Here is a 21063-nt window from a genome sequence, read left to right as displayed (position 1 = left end):
CTTTATTAATGTGTTGGTTTTTCTGAACTATTTTATCTTTTTAAATTCTTTGTTACAAGATATGACTTTTGAGAGAGAAAGAGGGTATGGATATACTGAAAAATATAGGTTATTAAAAAAGATATCAATAAGATTTTTTAAGTGAAAATATTTTTTAAATGGATGATAGTAGAGGTTCTTAAACTTTTGTGTCATAGACCTCTTTGTCAATTTGATTGAGAGAGGAAATGAATAGTTAGAATGCCCAGCATAAGTAAAATGTAATCATAACACAATTATATTAATAATCATAACAAAGGCTTAAAGGACAAATCATTTATACTTTTTTTGGCCCCGGCAGGCATAATCTGCCCATTCAAATAATTAATTGCAAATCTCCAATGAAGAAGCTTGACTTATGTTGCTGTAAGCTGTCTTAGGGTGTCAAGGGCTCACATATTAATGAAAACAGACTTCTGTTATCTCTGCTCCCCAATCACCCTTTCACTTTTCAGAATGCAGAACTTCTCACTTCCAAAGGCAAGAGCCAGTCTGAGCAAGCTGATTTTCTCTTTTAAGTTCAATACCCACAGTGAATGTTTTCCAGCAATGAGCCATGAACAGGCTAAGAGCAGAACTGCCAGTGACCCAGTAACCTAGGAGGTGTATTCAGACTTTACCCCAAGGGCTGGTTTTTCTTTTTTTTTTTTTTTTTTTTTCATCTGAGGGAAAAGAATGTCAAGCTAGTATAGATCACCTCAGGGATGATTTTGTGAATTTTTTATCACATGTCCACACAAAGCTTTCTCTTATCCCTTACATAAGTTCAGGGAAAGAATGTAAGGGGGAAATAGTATGTATTAACTCTCTCTACAGAGAAACAAGTTACTGTCTTGTCAATGAGGAGACTTTTATTATGGAAAGTGAGTTTATGAAGCAGTATGAGTCATAGGAAAGCAAGATTATACCTATGACAAGCCACTAACCATACCTATGACAAGCCACTAACCTAAGTCCTTGGGGTGAAGATAAATGGTTTCCTTCGGGAATGGCTAGGTTGATATTCTTAATGATTAAGTATTGCTCAATATCTTCTCTGTGGCATCTTTCTAATAAGCCTTTTCAATGTTTCTCAAGCCAAAAGACAGTCCAAAGAAGCTTTGGGCTCTTCATTTTTCAGGGGTTCAAAATCAAGGAGAAATAGAGCAATGGTGTCCCCTTCCATGACCTTCCTCTCTCTTAATATTTGCTAGCTGGGTGACCATGGGCAAGTAGCTTAGCCACTCCTTATTAAAATGTTTCACAAAGGGAAGTTTTTTCTTCTGATTTCCAAATCAAATATGGTGAAACCTAATAGACATTAGGATTTCAAAGGTTGAGATGTGTCAGCTGAATATGATAATGAATTCCTGAGCTCAGTGTCAGAAAAGAAATTTGCTATAGTGGCTGGGGCCCTGTTACTTAGAGAAAATCAATTCTACTTCAATATACTCCTATAAAAATTTTTAGGGACCTATTATTAACCAGAAACTGTTCTGGAAGATAATTATACCAAGACAAAACCTGGATATAATTTCTGTCCTTATAGTTACATAGAATACCGTTTTAGGAGAGAAAACAAACTGTTTAAATAAATAAAGCTAGTTCTCATTTATTCAACCAATGCTGAATTGAGTGCTTGTCAGATACAAGTGGAACTATAGTCAGGAATTCTGGGCCTATGCTAATCTTAGTTGCTAAAGAGAGCACTGGGGAGAGATCTTGGACTTCAGGACTTAAGATCTTATAGAAATAGAAACCTCTCATGGGGCAAAGACCAAGACCTGGGGACAATCTTGTGGATGGAGACCTCAGGATACTGCTGCTATTGGAGACCATTTCTAGGAGGAAACTCATTGGGTCCGAGTCAAGAAAAGCTCAATGGGATGCAAAAAGATCTTGGAATCCTGCTTTTCATCTTCATTGTCCTCAATTTCAGGTGAGCCACTTTGTGACGAGATTTAGTTGCTCATAGTTTGGTTTATGTTTCCTAACTTCCAGGAGGAAGTGACAGGCAAGAGACACAATGTTAGGAAAAGTAAACAAACCTTTGTGAGCAACTTTGACCCTTAGGGCTTAGCACAGTGCTTGGAGCATAATATGCACTTAATAAAGTCACATTTATTGATTACAAGGCACCATGCCAGAAGTATGGCTAAGGAAAATTTAAAAAGACACACAAGGAATAGAGTGATAAGATGCACTCAAGTCAAGACAATACAATGTAGCATATGGTAAACCTTACAACAGAAATATAAACCATGGCCAAAGAAGTTTATAAGAGGAGATATTATTTGGTTAGTAGTTAGTTTGGTTATTAGTAGGAGGTCAGAGAAGGCTTCATGAAAGAATTATTGACTCTAAAAGAGAAGGAATGGATGGAAGTTGCAGAGTCAGATTTCAGTTTTCTGCATATTTCAAGCAGAATAGGTTGCTTAAAGAGACAGAGGTTTTCCCAGAGACAGAAAACAAGGAAGTTAACAGCTATTCCTTTCACATTGCAAGGGTTAGGGGTTTTCCCTGATTTAGAAAATCCACATAAATTTTTTTGACTCTCCCTTCATGACAGAGGAGCCTGAATATTTATGGTGTTAAAAATAAAATGTGTTGATATTATATAATTCCACATATATATAATTATATCTATTATACATTTCTGAGCTTCTAAACTTTTTTATGTCATAGGTGCTAACCTGCTAACCTTTGCATGTCATAGGTGGCTGTTGCAAAACTCCAACATTCTCATCTAATTTCTTATGCTAACCTATGATATATTTAAGCTATGACAGGGAAAGTCATGTTGTGGAACTGATAATGGTAGAGAGAGCAAATGATTTATAGGAAGAAGACCTCTTTTTTAATTCTACCAAAGATACTTAAGAACTATGTGATGGTAGATAGTCATTTGACCTCTGTATTTCTTTATCTATATAATAGGAATAGAAATAATTGCACTTCTTACCTCACAAAGTTGTTGTGAGAAAGATGCCCAGCAAATCTGAAAGAACTAGCTAATAAGAATTATTGTGAAATCTTATAATCTTAGTAACTAATTATCAGTAATGACATATAGCAGATTCTTGTTCAGGTATAGATGGACTATGGAATATAGTTTTATTTGTATTAATTGTGTTTACTTTTGAATATATTTATATATATGTAGTTACATATTATTTTTCATAGTAGGATAAAAGCTCTGTGAGGGAAAAGATGGTTTCGTTCTCATCTTTGTATCCCAAGTACTTAGCACATAGCATGATTTAATAAACATTTATTGAGTGATTGGTTAAACGATCTCTGATGTCTCTTCCACTCAATAATTTTAGAAAGAAGTGGTATTCAAAGTAGGCCTTGAAAGATGGGTAAAATTTGGTTAAGAACAATTAGAGAAAATAAGGACATTCCAGGAAACAGAGGTACATGATCAAAGGCAAGGAAGTGAGCAAGTCTTCCTTTAAGTAATTAATTCTCCCACTGCTTTGTTTGAACATTTTACATCAGAGTATCTTTAGGAATTAGAGCATTATGGTCTACTTACGAGAGAGGCTGATTCCTTGTTCTCTTCTATTTTTTTTTTAAGATATATGAAAAATTCTGAGCTGTTATCTTGTGCTCTTCACTGGAAGAATTAGATAATTTAAATGACTTTCATATTTATTATCTGATACATTTTAAGAGATTTTCAAAATATGCTTTCTAGCAAGGTCTTGCATCAAATAGGAAAATCCAACTAGAGTATTTATACTGAGTTGTCCAGTCTTGAATGGAATTCAGTTGTGTTATTTTGAGAATTTTTACAAGACTTTTGCTCAAGAAATATATCTTAAATTGAACTGAATCAAACCTAAATATTTTTAATTGAGTCATGAAGCAAAAAAAAATGTTTCAAAGTTGTTTGATTTTTAAAAATAGTGTCAATTTGAAGGATAAATATATTAATACATTTTCTCAGATTGCAGCATTGCATATAGGACAGAGAACTGGTCTTGGAATCAAAAATATCTGATTTTCATGCTTTCCCTTTTTTTACATATTGGTGACATGATCCTGGGCAAGTCAAGTAACCTCTTGGTGTCTCAGGAAAATCTTTAAAATTATAAGTCTTCTATGGGGCAGCTAAGTGGTAAATTGATAGAGCACTGAATCTGAAGTCAATTGTGAAGCTTGAAGATGAATTCAAATATATCCTGTGGCATCACTAGATGTGTGACCATGGGAAAATTACTTAATCTCTGTTTGCTTCAGTGTCTTCATCTGTAAAATGGGGATAATAATAGCATCTATATTCCATGATTATTAGAGGATCAAATGAGATAATATTTATGAAACATTTAGCACAGTGTATGGCATATAGTAAATACTATATAAATCCTAACTATTGTTATTTATTATCTTAAATTGCAAAATGGGTGTCAACCTACATTAGTAAAGAAAATTACCTCACTGGGAATTCCCTTTATGAATGAAATCACAGCGTCTGTTAAAAAAAAAAGAAAGTGGATACCCACAAATTTCCTATTTTGATGTCTTCTCATCTGTGCAAGTAGCAATAAGTTCTTAAAGATTACTCCATTAGAATGCTAGCTCTTAAGGCCTTTTAGGATGCACCTTAGAGGATATCTAGTATAACTTTTCCTCTAACCTCATATAATAGGTAGTAAGCTATAGGGACTCTAAATTTAGCAAGAGATATTATTTATTCCCTTTGACCTTAGAAGGAAGCAGTAGGAACTATGTATGGAATTTTCAAAAAGATAAATTTAGGCTTGGTGTCAGGAGATTTAGTCTTGATGTTATATGGCAATAAGACATGCATCATGGTAGTTTCTGCAGAAATAAAAATGTATTTCACACAGATAACAATGGAGAGATGCATGATGGATATGAAACAGCTATAATATCTGATCAATAAGTTACTATAAAGAATAAGAATAAGTTATCATCAAGGAAATGAACAATAGTAAGGAAAAATATACTGGTATATGGTGAAGATTAAGCACTTCCTTTTGATGTTAGAAGAAAAAAAAGGATTGCCTTAGGTTGATTCCCTGTGGTGAACTTTCAGGAGCACACAGGATAGAAAAGCATGGATGGGCTCCATGCATAATTTGCATAATTAGAGGTAACTTTCAAATCAATGAGATTTTGGATCCATCTGAGTCAAGAAAAACCTCTCAATAATTAATTTTTAAATAGTTAAGCTACCCTAAAGTAGAATGGCCTTCCTCAGAAAGTAGGGAACTCCACCTCACTGAAACTCTTCAAGTAAATGTTGGATAATCTTTTGTTGAGTAGGTTATATTAAGGATTTGTTTTCAAGCATAGGTAAGCATAGTCACTGAGATACCTTTTAACTATGAGAGTTTGCAGTTCTATGTCATTATTAACAAAAATGAAAATAATGATAATAGTGATATCCATATCTTTCTTTAAAGTTTGGAAAGTGCTTTATATAAGTTTTCTCAATTGTACCCAACTGTAGTTAGCACAATACTTACTGTAGCACGTAGTAAGAGCCTATTGAATTAAGTTGAACTAAGTTTAGGGAAGTTCCTTATTTGAAAGTTGGTACCATAATTTCATACATTAGACTTGTAAGAAACCTTGGAGGATTTCTATCATGAGTTGGGGTCAATGTTTAGGGAAGGTGTAGAATAGAACCAGCAATGTGAGTACAGTATAAATAATCCTGGATTTAGAGTTAGAGAATGTGAGATCAACTTTTGTCTCTGCTATCTGTATGACTTTTGATGAATCACTTAACCAGTCTTTCTGTTAGTTTTCTCATATCTAAAATGAGGAGTTTAAACTAGATGATCTCTAAGGTCCCCACCAATGCTAAACTTACGACTTGAAACATTTCTAACTTCTCTAGGTTGAGCCTAAGACAACCATATTTAAAGTTCTCTTTCTCCAGCACCACTCTGCTTTCCTGCCATTCATTTTCTGTTCTAGGAATTTTAGGGATCATATGAGAAATCAATTGAGAAATCAGTTGAGAAATCAAATTAGAAACCAATTTAAATTCTAAGCTGTCTCAATCAAACAGTCAATCAACTGACCAATATTTGTTGAGTACTTCCTATATAATGAGTTTTGGGAGCACAAAAACAAAAGGGAGATTTTTTTGTGTCTTCTGTGTCTTAATGTCTTAGTAATACATATATTTTTGTTATATTCCAATGGAAAGCAAACTACATAAAGCATAGAAACTTATCCAAAAGAAGCACTTGTTTGGAATATGACATTTTTATTTCTTCAATTTTTCCCCATATGAATAATTTTATAAAATTTATATAAAAGTCTAAATTCTATGGGTTAAACTTAATGACATGAAAGAAGAAAATGGGGCTTTGAGATAGGCCATTAACATTTCTTATGTTCATTGTGAGGTATTTTCTTTCATTACCAAGATGCAATATAGACAAAGCCATTTGTTTGACATATTCCTCAAAATGAAGCTTAATCCCTGGAGCCAATCCATGGCAATTAATAATGCAGCATCTGTAGCATTACAGTTCTTAGGCTGACAGCCCTTCAAAGAAAGGGGAGATTTTAATTAATCAAATCAAAGCTAGTAGCTCAGTTTACATAGGATTATAGATTGAGAGCTGGAAGGGATCTTAGAGGTCACTAAATCCAATCTCTTCATTTTCCAGATAAGCAAACTGAGGCTGAGAGAGTTTAAACAACAAACCTCAGTTTACACAGGGGGAAGTGGCAAAGATTTGAACCCAGGTCTTCAGCTTCAACTTCTCTGTCTTCTAAACTAATGCTCAAGTAAATATTCAAAGAAAACATACAAACAAATGTCATCTGATCATGATCTGACCAAGAATATTTAAATCTTGCCTGAGCACAATTTATATAAATAAATAAAATTTAAAACAACCACAGAAAATACTTTTAAAGCATTTAAAAAAATTATCATCAAAATATTCTGGTTTATTTCACTGGGATGTAATGATGGAATTCCATTTTAAAGAAGTGCTTATGCTTCTAAAATAATAGCTGTGTCCAAAATATGTATAGTTGTAATTTTACAAGCTACCTTAAGAAAATTGTGAATTCCATTTTCTAATAGACACTGGCCCTATTGCCCTAGAGTGTTAGGAACCCGTTATCAACCCTCATTATTTGGGCTGATTCTTTCAGTTCCACATGAGCTGAAGGTATTTGTTTCATGTTTATACTGGTTTGACACAAATCATGCTCTGAAGAGATCACATATCCTTTCTCCCCCCTGAATGGTGGAACTTCTCTGGCAGACGATAACAATGCCATTCATTCCTACAGGCTTATCCCTAAAAGATTATTCAGTCTAAACACACACACACTCCTCTATAGTCCCCTACAAATACACACAAACACACACACATAAAACATACACAGACTCATCTTACGACAGAAAAGCCAAGTCCCATAAACAGTTACTTGAAGAGAGAAACACATAAATAAATTTCACTTTTAACTTAGTATCATTGACATTACTGACATTGCTTTTCCTAATTGTATAGTCCATAAGCCCAAACAAAGCATAGAGAGATGAAGGGGAAAAAAAGGATAGTAAATAAATGTATAAATTTCAGACCAATATGCAGTTTCATTTCTCCCTACCACAAGCTGTTAGTTTAACTATATGGCAAAAAAAAAAAAAAAAAAAAAAAAAAAAAAGATTGCACATTTCCAAGAGTTGAATGTAAGATGCAATAACATACATAATACAGCATTACCTTCTTTCTAAAGGATTCCCTCTTGGGACTCTGACTAATTAATTTGTCAGTAAGGACAGCCACTTAGTGCCACTGCTACTGTTTCTTAAATACATTTTCATCATCTTCTAACAATGGAAAGCAAACTCTACACAAAGCTCAGAAGTTGAACAAATAGATGACATACCTTGTTTGAAGTGTGCAATATTTTTTTTCAAATTTTTTCCACAACACCGAGAGAATATCCTTTCCCCCCAAAGCTTTTCTGCATCACAAATTCCAGCAAAATTATTCTAAAGAAGAAAGAAACAAAATAGAGGGCTGAGCACCTTTTCTCTCTTCCTGAGAGTAGCTAATCAAACATCCCCTTTGGCCTCTTAGCACTTTGAAAGACACATTTTACACACACACACACACACACACACACACACACACACACGCTTTTCCTCACCCTCATCTCACTGCTGAATTAGGCGGTCCTCTTTTAAATTTCCACTCCCACTGGGTTTTTTTGGGAACGGATTTCTAAATATTCCCTTCTAGCCAAAAACACACGTCTTGAGCCAGCATACTTTACAAGTTCCAAAACAATCAATGGGGGAGTGCGAGTAAAGATCAATTTTTTTTTTTTTAATCAGGAAAATCTATTTAATCAAGGACTAAAGTAGTATTCAAAAATTTTAGACATTGTTTTGGATATTCGTAAAAAATCTCATGTTTTGAAAACTTGAGGAAAAAAGTGATTGTAGCAGTCTACCAAAGAAGTATTTAACTATCTCTGTAAAGACTAACCAGCTGACTCTTGATTTTTTCAGTGAAAGTATTCATTTGGACTACAATTTTTTTCCTTCCTTCCTTCTTCCCTCCCTCCTGTCCTCCCTTTTTTTTTATTTTTGCTTTTTCTTCCTTCCTTCCTTCTTTTCCTTTCTTTTTCTTTCTTTCTTTCTTTCTTTCTTTCTTTCTTTCTTTCTTTCTTTCTTTCTTTCTTTCTTTCTTTCTTTCTTTCTTTCCTTCCCTCCTTCCTTCCTTCTTTCTTTCTCTTTTCCTTCCTTCCTTCCTTCCTTCCTTCCTTCCTTCCTTCCTTCCTTCCTTCCTTCCTTCCTTCCTTCCTTCCTTCCTCCTCCTTTCCTCCCTCTCTTTCTCTTTCTTTCTTTCTTTCCTCCTTCCTTCCTTTATTTTTTCCTCTTCCTTCCTTCCTGCCTTTTTTCTCTTCTTTCCTTTCTCTCTTTTTTCTTTCTGTCTCCTTTTTTCCTTTCTTCCTCCTTTTGCGTTTCTTTCCTCCCTTCTTTTTCTTAAAGTAATATTTCATAAGAAGATCTTGGTTTTTACTTGCTGGTAATAGAATAGTGAGTATTTTATTAGTAGATGGCAAATATGAGGTATATTTGAAAGAATGTGATGAATTTAACATGTTAAAAGCAAAATACTACCCATTTCAGAATATTTGCTAATTATTACTCCCATTTGACTTGAAGATCTGTAAATAGCAAATGTTCACTAACATGCCATAGCAAAACAAATTCAAATCTGTTTCTGTGTGACATTAAGCATCACTCTTTCAAAATATGAAGGAGGCAGCAAAGAGTCATTTCTCCTCCTGCTGGGGAATTTGCACTTATACAATCTTGGTAGAAGTAAGGAATTTAGGGAAAGATGGAACCTCCTTAGTAAGAGGTATCTAAGAGCATTCCCCCCCCCTTTTTTTTTTTTGCAGATGAGGAAAACTGAAGGGGAAATGTAAAATGATTTGTTTTAAGCCACAGAGTGTCAGAGCTGGATCCCATTAATCCTAAGTCCCTGTCCATTGCTCTTCCTTCCCTCCCCCAATACACATTTCTGCTTCTGTGGTGGCCTGACATGTTTCAATTTGAATAGGATTAGAGGGCCTCTTAATCAGAGAGCCTAGCTAGAAACCTCAACTTCTGTCACCAACTATGTAGCCTTGCATATGATTTTAATTTCCAATGTAGGATTAGACTGCATAGCCATTAAGGTTGCTTCCAGACCTAAATCTATATATTCTTAATCTTGGTCCTGAATTTATGCCTTTTTTTAAAGTTTAGATTTTGCTGGGGTAGGGGACTTCCAGAACAATTCAACAACTGCTTTATAACTTGGTTTTAGAAAGTTTCCTGAAATATCAACAAGCTAAGTGACTTACTCAGTGTCACACAAATAGAATGTGTTAGAGATGGGACTTAAAACCATTTGTTTCTAACTGGGAGCTCCCTCTAAAATGTCATTCTGTTTATTTAAAGTTAACTTTTTTTCCTCCAAAACATTCCTTTCCATTTTGTTTCAATACTGAGATTCTTCACATCAAGTCACATACTTGTCAAACTATGCTAGGTCCTGAGAATATAAATACAAAAATGATATAGCAGTTCCCCCCTCAAAAGCCTTATATTCTGCTGGGGGAGGTGCAACATGTTCCAGGCAAGTAAATACAACATAAATATGATGTTGGATAATTGGGGAAAGGCTCTAACAATTGGGAGAAGCAAGAAAAGTCTCTTGAAGGTGATACTTTAAACTAGAGGCTTGAAGGGAGCTAGACATTTCAACAAACAGGTGAAGAGGAAAATCATTACAAGTATAGAAGACAGTCTAGGAAAAGGTGAAGGAACTGCATGTAGGCCAGTGTGTAGCTTAGTGTTTGAGGGGGAGTAATATGTAATTGAGTTGGAAAAATAGGTTAGAGTTAAATTGTGAAAGGCTTTAAATGCCAAATAAGAATCTATACTTTATCCTAATGGCAATTGGGAATCATTGAAGTGTCTTTAGCAAGAGAATAGAACAATAAGAAGCATGTTTTAGGAATATCAATTGAGAAATATTTATCCTGTTGCTTTCCCCTGAAAACTATGATTAAAATGGCATCAGAAATAATAAAACTGAAGTTCAACTGCCTCACATTTTGGTTGTGAAAACTTCTGTTGTGACCAACACAGATGTAATAAACATCACAAGGTTTTTTATTATAAGACTAAAACTCAGAGCTGTCTTTTTCCTTCATTTTGACTTTTTGGTTTATGCTGTATGAGCAAAACCATGCTTAATGTATTATTGGGTCAGAATTTATAAACATTATCTTTCCAAAGTTATTTATTCATCTATTACAAGAGCTTTTCACTTTAATCAGGAACATAGATTTAAAGCTAGAAAGGATTTAGAGATCATTTAGTCCAATCCCTTTATTTTACAGATAAAGGAACTACAGTTATCCCTTCCATCATAGTTTTGAAATATATTGCAAGTTCAGCATAAGAAATTAAACAGGAAGTTTTGCAGAAAATACAGAATACATGTTAGGGTCAACAGATGACCAAAAAAGTTTAGAAACTCAGAAGTACATAAAATATTTGTATATTATTTTGTGATATCATCCCACATTTTGCAATAAGATATTGTAAATACCCAATAAAAGAAAAAGAAAAAAAAATTCAGATTATATCTCTGGAATGAAGGGAGGGCCAAAAATTTTATCCAGATTTTCCAGATTGTGGGGGCACTATGTTAAGTCAGTGGAAATGATAATACAATGATTATCTGGTTTAGCATTAATAGTTCTCTAATTCAGTACATTAATATAGTTCCACAAGATTCACACCTATGATAATGTAATTATAATAGAGTATATAACAGTCAGCAGTGACTGAGAGACAGATTCATTCCATCTTCCACTTTTGTGGTGGCTGGAGGCTGAAGCACAAACCCTTGGACTCAGAGAGATTCATTTTTATTTTCATCAGTCTTGTGGTGGTTTATCTTGTCCTCCTGCTCCCCTAGCTGAGACCAAGGCCCAGTCTGAAAGGCTCTCCAGAAAGCTGTCCAGCCCCAGGCAAGGAGAAAATAAAGAATTTGGACTTTAACACCTGGCTATTCTTGTGGTGATTACTCAATTGAAAAGAAGGCTGCCCCAGAGACCTCCAGAAAACTAACCAAGAACACTATATTTTGGTATCCAAATAGGGACAGACGTGATCCTGAGTTCAGTGTTCAGTGGAAAAGTCTCCGTGACCCAGAAATTAGGGTGAATACAAAAATAGACAAGAAGGAAACTTTGCTAAGGGCTAAAGTAGTGTTTCAGCTAAAATGGGACAAATGCTTAGAAAACAGCCTTTTTTTCCACCTCAAGGAAAATGTGTCAAAAGCTTAGTTAAACTCATAAAAAAACAAGGTTTGATTGTAACTTGGGAGGAGATCATTGAACTTTTAGAAACATTACAATACACATCTCCTTGGTTCTCAAAGGGAAAAGAATTACATTCAGAGGAGTGGAAATTAGTAAGAGAGCATTAAATGAATATTACAATGATAATGGTCCTAATTCAATTCCTAAAGAAACACTCTATACCTATAACTTAATACAACTGGTTTTAGGAAATTATATAAGTATTAGAATAAGAAAAAAGAAGAAAGAACAGGAGGGAGAGGATACTGACAAACTAGATGAAAAGGATAAAGAATTAGACAAGAATGGAGTTAAGTACAATTCTGCTTCACAGCAGGAGCCGTTAGGGCATTCCCCATACCCTGACCTACCTCCCTCAATTAACTCTTCATGGGTGGAGGAAGGAGGAAGAGGGGGAGAGGCAGTGACACAATCAGCACCACCTATGAAGCAGCCTATGACAAGATTACAAAAGTCACTAGATAAAGCTAAAAAAGGACAGGATATATCTGATTTAATAGAAGCATACCCTGTGATGAAGAATTTAATTCTTCAGGTCAAGCTAGAAGAAGATACACTCCTTTTGATCTGAAAATTATTAAAGATTTAAAAAAGGGTTGCACTCTTTGTGGGACTACATTGTCTTATGTTAAGATGGTATTAGAGAATTTGGCTTATGAAATTTTAACCCCTAGTGATTGGAAATGTATAGCAAGGACATGTTTAGAACCTGGACAAAACTTGTGGCTTTCCGAGTATAGTGAAATATGTAGAATACAAGCCCAATGAAATAGACAAACTGGAGTTAATATACAAATCACCTTTGACCAACTATCAGGTAAAGGTCAGTATGCAGACATTTCAGCAGAGATTGATTATCTTTTGATAGCATATGAGCAAATTGTTGCTGCTGCTATCAAAGCATCTTCCCAGGAAAAGATAGAGGGGAAGCTTTCACAAAAAATAGATCAAGGTCCAAATGAACCTTTGCTGATTTTGTGGGATGTCTGCAAACTGCTGTCATATGAACTATTGGAGAAAATGCAGCTACAGGAATAATGATCAAACAACTTGCTAGAGAAAATGCTAATGATGTAATAATGTTTGTAGAAGAATAATACTAGGACTACACAAGGATGTTCCTTTAGAAGAGATCATAAGATGCTGTGCCACACTGGGCACAAATGCCTTTTATACCCAGATTATGATGCAGAACATGGGAAGACAGGGTCCCTCGTGGCAAGAGACTTCCAGAGAGACTCGCTTTCAGTGTGGTAAAGTAAGGCATCTGAAAGCTCAATATAGGCATAAAGACAGAGTGAGAGGACAAGGTGAGAGAACAAGACCCAAAATCCCATGTACAAAATGCAACAAGGGCTTCCACTGGGCTACAGAATGTAGACTGATTCAGGGAAACCAGAGGCGGGGCCCAGCTCCAAGACCTCAAACAAAAATCAGGTAGAGCATGATGGCAGCCAAGTTTACACACACAGAGTTTTTAGAAGCTTAGGATTCTGATATGATCAATCAGCCAAAAAGCAATCAGATGGGAGAAAGGGATTACAGTTGGGGAGAATACAGGCTTTTTTAATCTGACAGAAGGGCAGTGTCCAGTGCAATATATATTCCAGGTGATATGGAGAAATCCAGAAAGTGGCAAATGGAAGGGACCAGATAAGTTAACTTCTTGGGGGAAAGGGTTTGCTTGTATCTCCACAGATAGAGAAGGAATCAAATGGGTGGCAATGAGTGCTTTGAGAGAGACAGAAAAAGAGAAAAAACCTTGAAACAAAGGAGAAAACCTAAGAAATATCTGACACTGAAAGAGCATGGCTGATAATGAGATTGTTGCAGAACTTCAAAACCAGCGGGAATCATTGGATTCCTTGAGAAATGATAAGACTGATACAGGACTTCAAAATCTGTAGGAATCATTGGATTCTCTGAGACTATTGTAGGACTTCAAAACTTGCAGGAATCTTTGGATTCTCTGACACATGAAATAATGGACAATAGATTAGTTTTGCACTATTTCTAGGACTTATGGACATGTACAATTCCTCATGTTGATTCATGTTGTTTGTTACATCACTACTAGCCTGTGTTATATTGCTATGTGCTTATGTAATAACTCCCATGTTGATGGATTTATGTATACCTGTTTCAAGTGAGATCCTTCAGAAACCCACTAATCTGGTTTGATTCCCCATTTCCTTTGGTGTTTTCATTTCCCTTTCTGAGATGTCAGGGAAGACATGATCACCTCCTTTTTTGTGTTTTCCCCCCTTTTTTGAGGAGTCAGGGAAGGCATGATCATCTCCTTTTTGGGGTTCTCACCTCCTTGAGAAGTCAGGGAGGGTGTGATCACCCTATGTTCTAAAATGGGCCAGAACTCTGAAACAAGGATTCTTACAAGATGTTAAGTCAGTGGGATTGATAAAACAATGGTTATCTACTTTAGCATTGTGATTAATAGTTCTCTAGTTCAGTATATTAATATAATTCCACAAGATTTACACCTATGATAATGTAATTATAATAGAGTATATAACAGCCAGCAGGGACTCAGAACCAGATTCATTCACTTCAGCTCATACCATTGTGGTGGCTAGCCTCCTGTACTTCCCCCACTGAGACCAAGGCCCTCCTGTACTTCCCCCACTGAGAAAACTGGTCTAGGCCCCAGGCAAGGAAACTAGATTGTGAAGGAGATAATAAAGAATTTGGACTTTAATACCTAGTTATTCTTGTGGTGATTACTCAACTGAAATGAAGGCTGCTCTAGAGACCTCCGGAAAACCAACAAGAACACTACAGTAAGGGCCAGATCCAAGATTTGAATCTAGGTCCTCTGAATCTAGAGTGAGTAGAGATAGAAGATAGAGCTTCTTCTATTACATGATGCTATTTGCTGCCTCCTGGTATACTACATGTATTCCTACTTATAATATTTCTTTTTTCTTCATTTTCTTTGTTCTTCCTTTCTTTGGCATTTTTGCTCCCTGAAAATTCTTGCCTGTCCATATTCTATTTATTCATATTTTTAGGATCTTCAAGAAATGTTTTCAGAACAGGTTTCATATCATGGTTCTGGGATTAGAAATAGGAGAAATACTGTAAAAGATGACATTTGAGAAATTTGCAGCTTGAAAGAAAGATGGGCTGATTCCATAACATGAATTAGAGATGACTGATAAGCCACCACAATATTATGAAAAGCAAGACTCCTATCACACTGTATGGAGTAACTGGAAAGAACTTATGGGAAGATATGGACAAAAGTTTCAGTGGATAGACATAGATGGTTAAGGCCTATATCTTTGGAAGGAATACTTTCATTGTTGAGATAATGGTTCTAGTTCAAGATCATCCCATAAGATCTCATCAGACTTGGTGAATCTCTACTTTGTCACTATTACCTTTGTTTCTCTGATTAGAGAATGGGGCTATGAATTACAAGCTTCCATTTAAGGAGAAAGCTCAGATCAGACATTTCATTTCTTGTCTGTTATATTACTTTGAGACTTCTTTGACTAATTTCACCAGGCCCTTGTATCAAGTGACTTTTCCTCCTCCTGCTTCTCCCCCTTTCACCTTCTTTTGGCATATTGTCTTCCTCCATTAGATTGTAAGCTCATTGAGAGCAGGGACTGTCTTTTTTCTTATTTGTATATGGAACTAGTCATTTGAGTCAAAAGTTACATTTATTTCTTCAATTTCTTTCTTCATATTAAGTGTTTTATGTTTCTATTTATATTTTAAGAATCAAGCTCTAATACTCAAATAGATTTGTGATCTTATCAATTGTGGAGTTCTCTCTGATGATATGGATCAGAACTCATCCATGCTTGTCCATTCTGTGTTTTGCTAACCTTAACAAAATTAGGTTTATTCAAATGATTTATGATGGAAATTATAATCTCATCAATCTGGGAATTCTCTCTAATGATGTGTATATGTCTATACCTGCCTATCTTGTGTGACATACATATTATTGCAGGGGTTAAATATAGAGAGTTCACTTAAATTGCTCGAGATCTTCATCACTTACTCCTGATATCAGGAGAATACCAATGGAATACTTTGGGTACCGATGATCTTTCACATGGTCCATCTGGTTTCATTCTTGGTTTTTACTTCCTCTTCTTTGCCTGTGCTTATTCTCCCAATTTTTTTTCCTTATCTTATTTCTATGGCTATTATTTCTAGCACTATATGAAATAGTATTGATAATAACAGACATCCTTATTTTACTCCCATCTTCCTTTATTAGAAAGGCCTCTAGCTTGTTACTATTATATATAAGGCATGATTTGCATCTCTTTTCTTAATAATTTAGTATAAAGTATAGAATAACCACTGCTGAGACACCTGAGACTAAAGGTACTTGCTCCTCCTGTCCTCTATCCAGATATTGCTGAATCTGATTTATTAAGCTGTAAGTACCTTACTTTTCAGTAGAGGAAATAGGCTTTAAGATTTTCATATTCATTAATTAATTATTCCATAATATAGAATATAGAGTAATTAATTATAGAAAGTAATTACAAGATCAAAATTCTAACAATTATCCCCAACAAGGGGAAAATGGTTTTTAAAGTATCCAACATGCAACAATAAATTCATTATAGAACAAGTTTATTTCCACTTGAAAAGGCAATGAGTAACATGAAAGAATTCTAGTGTGTCTTCAAAGTGATTAGATAAGATTCACTAATTTAAGATAGCTGCAGATACAATTGGTAGGGAGGCTAATTAAACCTCATTAGCACATAAAGCAGGGTTTTTTTTTTGTTTCAAAGCTGCTAATTAGGCATTTTTTCATCATATCTCTGCTATATTATACAGATATTATCTACTCAAAAAACCAACCTTGATCTTTCTATTGGTTTCTCTCTAATGACAACTACAATCACACAATGTCACTAATCAAACACTTCTTCCCAATATCTCCTTGACTGCCAGGGATGGGAAAAATGTCAGTTACACTGTTCACAAGATCAAAGTCAGAAGAAGGAAACACTCTCAAGTGAAAATTAGCCAGAGGACACAGTATAAATCCAGGTAATTGAGTCCATTTTCCATATGGGAAATGGTCATTGTGTCAAGGCAAAAAAAGGCTATTCTCTGTCCCTTATTGCTATCGAAAGCTATCAATGACTATGATGAGGTCCTGAATGCTGTGTTGGGCAGAGAGAAACTGAAGAATTGATAAAAATTATCCCTGAGGCACTGATAGAGATAATTTTAGCTCCCATCCTCTGGAGAAGTCATCCAGTTAGAAATCTGAATTATCTCAAATTCTTGAGATCACCCTCTGTAAGGGTCTTGGGCAGCCTCACGTTGTCATGTTCTGTCAAAAATCCCAGTCTTGTCCCTGATATTAAATTTTCCCTATGAAATCTACTTACCATATTCATTTCCCTTCTTTGGGTCAGTCCCCCATAACACTTCACCTTGTGGTGTCTTTCTCCTTACCTCTTTCCTATGCCACATGGTATTTCCTAATCCCACCATGCCTTGTGGTGTGTCTTCTGATCCCATTTCTCTGCTTTATAGCTAACTAACTCTTTTGGGGTGCTAAGTCCCTTTCAAGATTTAATCTACCATCTAAAGCCACCTTATGGGGTATTTCTTTTCTCCTGGTAAATGGCAAAGTCTACTAGGGAACTTGCCTTTTCCATTCTTAATTAATAAAAAACTCTTTTCCATGTTCTCCCAACTCTATTTCATATTTATCATTCCTAGTATGCATTATATTCCTTCATTTTGTCTGTAACCTATTCCTGTAAATAAATCCAACTTTTGTCAAAGAGAAGGGACACGGTGAATCCTTCACATGACTGAATCCCAACTTTTGATGTGTACTTTCATCTAGTGCGACATCTGCCACATCATTTATATCTAAGATAACCTGGCAGGTGGAAGCTTCTATTAGGTATGGCAAATCGTAATGTCAGTTTTTTTTTGGCTCAATGCCAGTTAAGGTACTTGAAGTTATCAGTCCTAAAAGTTGGGGTCCAGCAGAACTTCCTCGTGGTCAGTCCAAATGATAGCTAGACACACTTTGAGGGTAGGGAGATAAAAACCTATATATCAGTAATTTGGAGCTTTTTTAAAAAAAAGTTGTGTTTTTGATAACTTGCATTTCTTGTAAGAATTGATTCTTCATATCCTTTGATCATTTATCTGTTATTCTTAGTGTTCATACAAATTTAAATCATGTTTCAAAATACCTTGGATATTGCATGTTTATCAGAAAAAATTATTGAAAAAATGTTCTAAGTTCTAATTCTCAATTCGTTCTCTAACTTAGTTTTTTTCCCTTCTAATTTTAACTACATTGATCTTACTTGTTTTTTCTTTTCTCATTAAATATTTTTATTTTCAAAACGTGTACATAGATAGTTTTCAACATTCACCCTTGCAAAACCTTGTGTTGCAAATTTTTTTTCTCCCTTCCTTCCCTCTTCCCTCTCTCTCCTCCCCCAGACAGTAAGCAATTCAATATATGTTAAACATGTGCAATTCTTGTATACATATTTCCATAATTATGATGCTGCACAAGAAAAACCAGATCAAAAAGGAAAAAAAAGGAGAAAGAAAACAAAATGCAAGCAAACAACAACAAAAAGAATGAAAATACTATGTTGTGATTCACACTCAGTTCCCATAGTCTTTTCCCTGGGTGCAGATGGCTCTCTTCATCACAAGACCATTGGAAATAACCTGAAACATCTCATTGTTGAAAAGAGCCATGTGTTGATCTTATTTGTACAAAAGTTTTTCAATTTATATAATTGAAATGTCTATTTTATTTTACATAATCCTCTTTATCCTTTCTTGAGTCAAGAACTCTTTCCCTGTCTGTTACTATGAAAATTTTCCTTTTCTGCCTCTTTAATTTGTTTAATTATAATATGACTTTAAGTCATATATTCATTTGGGTATAATTGCATTACATGGTGTAAGATGCTGGTTTAAACTTGAAGATTCTGAAAATCACCTGGCAGCATAAGCATTCCAACTCTACTGCAGACAGCACAACTCTGGAGCTGGCCACATTGTTTGAATGCCAAATGTATGCTTACCAAAAAGATTATTTTATGGTGAACTCACAGAAGGCAAATGCTCACCAGGTGGCCAGAAAAAGTTATATAAGGATATTCTCCAGGCTTCTGATAGGAACTTTAGAACTGACTGCATGACTTGGCAGATACTGACACAAGAACTGCTCAGCACAACATACCCTAATCAGAGAAGGTGCTGTGTTCTGTGAGCAAAGCAGAATTGAATTAGCGCAGAAGAAAGGAGAGATTCACAAAGTTAGAGAAACCAACTCAAATATTCATAAGGACTATTTATGGCCAATCTATGACAGAGCATTCCAAACTTGTATTGATCTGATCGGGCACAGTTGGACACATTCTCTTTGGGCTCTACCATAGTGATATCATTTTGCTCTTCCTCCAGGAGAAAGGACAACAACCAAATTAACTTGAGCTAGACAACTTTCCAATTTTCCCAGGAGTTTTTGTTTACTAGTGAGTTCTTATCCCAGGGGCTTTAGTTTATTATCACTAGGCTACTATATTGATCTGCTTTTGGATCTTGTGTTCCTAATCTAAAAAGTCAAATTTTTAAAAATAGTATCAAATAAATTTGATGATTATTTCCTTGTAGTATAGTATGAGGTCTGGTATTGATAGGTTCTTTTCCTTACCACTGTTTTGCATTTATAGCAATCAGGATCATTTGTCTATAGTTTTCTTTCCATTTTTATTTACTTATTTGTTTCTTTGTTTGCTATTTCCTAGTTTGAGGATCAAGATTGTATTTATACCACAGAAGAAATTTGGGAGATCCCTTTTCTTTCAATTTTTGTAAATAGTTTGTATAAAATAAATTATTTGGCTGATTAAATATTTATAAATTCATCTCTTCAGTTTTTTAAAATTCTTTGACATCAGTCTATTCACGTTCTCTATTCTTTTGTTCCATTAACTTAAGTATTTTTCAATTTAAAAAAATGTTCATTGAACTCAATTGTCAATTTTGTTTGCTTTTATTGGGTAAAAATTTATCATAATATCTTTTATTTTTTCATTTACTATAATTTCTTTTTTAAAAATTTTTAACATTGCTAATTTGATTTTCTTTTCTCCTTTAAAAATTAAGTGAGCTAAGTTTATCTGTTATGTTGGTTTCCCTCTCCCCCTATCATTTAATTATATTTATCATTTCAAAAATTTTTGTTTCAAATTTTGTTTCAAAATCCTCTTTGATTTTCAGAATTTCAAATTTTTATTTATTTATTCTTTAATTTGTTGCTTTCCTAAGTTGTTTTTTGATCTATTCTTTCTGTTTTTTACTCCTTTTTTAGTCAATTGAGGTTAAGTAATTTGTCCAGGGTTACACAGCTAGTAAGTGTTAATTGTCTAAGGTCAAATTTGAACTTGTGTTCTCTTGACTCCATGACTAGTGCTCTATCCATTGAACCATCTAAGTTTCCCACTTTCTATTTATTTTTCAATGAAAGCATGTAGAAATATGAATTTTCCCCAAAGACAGATTTGGCTACATGTCAAAAGTCTTGACACATTTTCTCATTTTTGCCATTTTCTTGAATAAAGATATTTGTTTTATTGACCTACTATTACTTTAGGATTAAATTATTTTTATTCAAGATTAAATAATTTCCCATTTTCCATTTTAAAGAAATTTTTAGAGGAAAAATTGCAACAAAAGGTTTGGCAATTGTCAATGCTGTAAAATTACACATGCAGATAACTTGTAATAAAAAGCTATTAATAAAAAAAAGAAAAAAAAGAAATTTTTATTGCTTTGGGGTCAGGAAGGATTTGTTTAATATTCCAGATTTGGGAAATTATAATCTTTTAAATATCCTAGCAAACAGTAAATTTATATGAAGGTACTATGCATGACTGAGCACATATATTTTTCCCTTCTAGTTCCATTCAGTATTTACCATAGATTTTTCATAACTAACTTTTCTAAGTTCTTTTGAGGGACCATTTTATTTCTTGTTTATTTTGTTAGGCATGTTTAGGTCTAAAAAGGATATAATTTTTATGTTAAACATGGTAGAAATATATATTAAATCTAATGTAGGCATACATATTTATACAATTATTGTGC

The 21063-nt window shown here is 34.5% G+C and overlaps 1 protein-coding gene across 3 annotated transcripts in view; it reads right to left on the bottom strand.

The window, feature by feature from the left end:
* VIT (vitrin) overlaps positions 1-8250 on the bottom strand; it is a 149313-nt gene extending 141063 nt beyond the window's left edge. For 2 of the 3 annotated variants that reach the window (XM_031951266.1, XM_031951267.1), the window contains exon 1: positions 7918-8175. The gene's annotated coding sequence lies outside the window, so the exon portion shown is untranslated. The other variant, XM_031951265.1, reaches the window with a different exon arrangement.
* Between the last annotated feature and the right edge of the window lie 12813 nt (positions 8251-21063).

This window comes from Sarcophilus harrisii, chromosome 2 (assembly GCF_902635505.1).
Source record: "Sarcophilus harrisii chromosome 2, mSarHar1.11, whole genome shotgun sequence".
Lineage (NCBI taxonomy): Eukaryota > Metazoa > Chordata > Mammalia > Dasyuromorphia > Dasyuridae > Sarcophilus > Sarcophilus harrisii.
This window is presented reverse-complemented; position numbering and strand designations above follow the sequence as displayed.